General features: G+C 56.7%; 1 long non-coding RNA gene across 1 annotated transcript; it reads left to right on the top strand.

Annotated features, from left to right (window-relative positions):
• The first annotated feature begins 15 nt into the window (after positions 1 to 15).
• Positions 16 to 3,853, top strand: LOC105310287. The gene is made up of 3 exons (XR_897480.2): positions 16 to 684; positions 3,480 to 3,560; positions 3,842 to 3,853. It is a non-coding gene; the product is annotated as an uncharacterized LOC105310287 (long non-coding RNA).

The raw sequence follows: 3,853 nt of genomic DNA, 5'->3' as shown, positions 1-3,853 counted from the left end.
GCTGAGCCACCCTCTGCAGAGTAACCAGCGTTCCCGCCTGCAGAGTGCCTGCTTCTAGCTCAGTTCATGGCATCAGTCTCCCAAAAGTGGCTGGCACATCCCCTCACCCTGAACCGCCTGCATTCGAGGTGCTAGGGGTCCCCTTTGGCAGACTCTTATGAAACTTACCCTCCCTTCCATTTCAGTCTCGCCGAGTGGACCCTCACCACCTTTCCAGACAGAGCTGGCTACTCTCCTACCAAAGTGAGGGCTCTCCCATGCCCTATGGACGGATCTCAGAAAATCCCTTTCCTGAGCTCCTCCAAGATGGCTGGTTGATGCTGTCATCATCTCCTGTAATCCTTAGAACAGTCCCATATGGTCGTGTCTCCGCCGTGGTAGATGAGCTCAGCGGGGCTCAGAGGAATTACCGAAGCCACAGGCCTCAGGAGGGTGGGGCCAGGAGTCAGCCCCGTCCCTCTGACACCTGCGACCTCGCAGGGCATGGAGGAGACTCCCTGCGTGTTGGGTGACGCACATGCCCTTATATGTGTATGTTAAAAAGACAACACAGGAACAGATGGACGTTAGTAGCCATGTAAAGAGATAACATCTTTTGTTGTTTTCCAGTGAATAAAATTGGCCTGGATACGGAAGGAGAACACTGTGGAAATGCAGAAAAGCTTGCAGAATACATTTGTTCCAGTGAGTAGAAAAAAGTCACCTCAAACAAAGCCCTTTTGTGTTTGATCATTGGTCACACACCCACCATGGCAGAACGGGGTGCTTCCTTGTAGCGTTCTCCATGATGACGCTGGTCGGTGCGCAGTGCGCAAGCCACCCCTGGGCCCATCACCTCCTGGTGCTTGTGAGTGTCTGTGCTTGCCCGAGATTCAGCCCACCTCCCGCCACCCCCTACACCGAAGGACGTGAGACAACTCAGACAGCACACAAAACGTCAGTGTGTTTGGGCTCCTCTGCCAGCGGCTCACGCAGGATGCAGAGTGATCCAACGCCAGGCTCTTTCTCGTCAGGTCCTTCCTGGGGATTGTGGTCACCATTAAACACACCGAAGCCCTTTCAATGTAGAAATCAGTGTGACTGATAGAGCCTGGTGTCCCCTGGGCTTCAGAGCCTTCGTTGACAAACAGTAGTTACTGGTTCTGTGAGTGGGAGGACAGTGATTCCTTACGGGAACAGGTGGCCTGGGCCAGTTTCCACGGCAGCTGATGTGGCCGTCCTCACAGTGGATGTGTTCGTTCTGGAAGGACATGGAAGGGAACTGAGTCATTCCTCAGTGTCCAGTCCAGAGCCATCCGCCACGGGCCTTGCTTTGCAGACACAGGCAGAGGGGCTCCGTGTCACTGCTGGGTTACCACTGCAGCTTCAGCTACCTGACTCGCGGCTCGCAGGTACCCTGCGTGCGTTCTGCCTGTATCTCAGAGGATACCGGCTCGGTGCTCCTTGCAAAGCCTTTGTTACTTCCTCTGATTTACAAACACCAGCGTGTCTGTGAACCCTAATCTTCATTTTACTATCGGAATATCCAAATAATCCATCTTGACTGCTCTTCAGGCCCTTGGCCTGGGCTTTACCAAGGCGTTCAGTCCGCCCCCCCCCCCCCCCCCCCCCCCCCCAAAACTCTGAAGCGTAAATTTAAAAGCTACGGATCTACTTCCCGTGTTTGGAGTAACCAGGCCACTTGATAGTTACTGATTATGTTATTTAACGAAGAGTCACGTGCTACGTGACCGGCACTGTTGTAAGTGCCTAAAGCTGACAACTAAATTAATCTGATAGCTCGTTGTTCTGACAATTCTTCCCTCCCAGGATGCCCCCTCTAATGGAAAAAGTACAGCTTAAATGGTAAAAGGTAGAAAACAGTTCTAACTCAGAGAGAGAGCACATCAAAAGCAGACATTGTACTGCAGTTTATTCGAAACGTCCTCCTGGACTCAGAGCGGACAAATGCGCGGGCTTGCTGGCTCCCCTCCATCCTCCCTGCTCAGCCTCATTACCCTCGCTACCTCCCACGAAGGCCCCACCGCCCGCTCCGCCTGGGTTCTCGCAGCAGCACCCGAGGGGGTGAGGTCCTTGCAGACTGGAAGGCGTCAGTTTCACCTGCGCATCTCCATGAGGTTTAAGTAGTCTCGTCTTCACCCCCCCGTGTCCTCGTCCCCTGCAGCGACGTTTACCAGGCCCCGCCATGCAGCAGCCAGGATTCTGGGCACCTCTGCTATCCTCAGGCCGGCAGCAGGCCTCCTGTCACAGGAATGGAGGGCAGCAGGGCCTCCGAGTCCCAAGAGTCACCGTTTCTTGTGTTGCCAGGCCTGCCTCTCTGTCGTCCTAGGGAGACCCCGTCTCTCACCACTGCAGAATCAGCCAGCTTCACGTTGACCTACTTACCCTATTTGGGTTAAAAATCTGCAGGCAGTAAGCTTATCCCATCAAAAATGGGTTCTAGGCAGACCTTGTTTTGTTGCACCCTGCTTTATTGTGCTCCACAGATGTGTTTTTTATGAACAGAAGGCAGGAGGACCTTCTACCAGCAAAAGGATTATGACTCGCTCTATGTAGATACCTGCTTTGTTGGGGTCTGGAACCGAGCCTGCAGTGTCTCTGGGATCTGACTTCTGGAAGGGCGCTAGCTCCCAGGAAATACAGACCCCCCGTCACAGGAAAGAGTGTTCAGCCAGGACATTTTCAGCTTTTCCCTCTTGTGCCGTTAAGGCGGCGCTTTTCCATGGCGTCGGAGGGGCTGACTGCGCCTGCACAGCTGGCTTTCTGCTCGGCGCCAGCGGTGCTGGGAGAAAAAGACAGACGCCGGCCCTGTGCGGGGCGCCCCCACTGAGCTCCCCCTCTCCCCAGGCGTGCCCAGCAGTCTCAGAATGAGAACGAGCAGCTCGGTTCTCTGCCGGGCCTGCAGAAGAGATGCTGCGCAGGGCAGATTCTGGACTCTTCAGAAGGCCCCTTGCACACCTTTGTGGTTGGCTTGCTGGAAAGCCCCTTGGGCACATGGCTGCTGTCCTGGCTGGGCCGGGAGTGGACGTGCACCTTGTCACTATTGGGGGCAGCCTCAGAGCCACTCTTGGCTGCCATCTCCCTGCCTCCTGACGTCATGAGCAGGAGCCCTGGCTTCAGCCACCACTGGTCCCCTCCACAGCTCCTTCAGTGGTAGATGTTTGCCCCAGTGCCGCGACAGGCCCAGCCTGTGTCCTTCCAGCTCTGGTTAAGCTGCAGAGCCTGTGCTCTAAATAGTGAGGCTGCCCAGGAGCCGCCGCAGGGTGACAGGGAGTTAAAGGAGCATGGGTGACAGCAGCCCCTGGCTTGTGTGGGTGTTAGTTTTCCAAGCACCTGGGCCCACATGACCTCTGTGACCTTCATATGGCAAGGTGAGCAGGGCGGCAGTGCTTCCCACAGTCCGGGGAGCAGAGGCTGGGGCTGCGCCCCGCCCCCGCAGGTTCTGCGCAGTGGTCACGCGTCTGCTTCTCGATTCACAGGGGAGACGCCGGCTTTGCCTCTCCTCTTCCCCTGCGGAGCCCTCAAAGGAGAAACCCTGCCGAAGATGCTCAAGGACAGAGGTGACTGGAAAGCCTGACTCTCGGGCGCCCGCACCCCTCAGGGTCGTGCCTCCGTGGGCACAAAGGAAGCCTTGAGTTTGGGGCCCTGGCCCCGTCTCTGCCGCCTCGGACCCCTGCACTGTGGGGCTCAGTGCTCAGCGGGCGGCAGGGCCCAGATGCCTCAGGCCCACCCTCGCTCTGGCTCGTGCTGTCTGGGTAGGCACCACTCACCCCCGACGCGGTGTAGACGCCAGTGTATTCCCAGGGCAATAAGTCTGTTTCCTGGTTTTGATCGTGTCCAGGGATCCCCATGG

The sequence above is a fragment of the Pteropus vampyrus genome, unplaced genomic scaffold (genome assembly GCF_000151845.1).
Source record: "Pteropus vampyrus isolate Shadow unplaced genomic scaffold, Pvam_2.0 Scaffold1880, whole genome shotgun sequence".
NCBI classification, from domain to species: Eukaryota; Metazoa; Chordata; class Mammalia; order Chiroptera; family Pteropodidae; genus Pteropus; species Pteropus vampyrus.
This window is presented reverse-complemented; position numbering and strand designations above follow the sequence as displayed.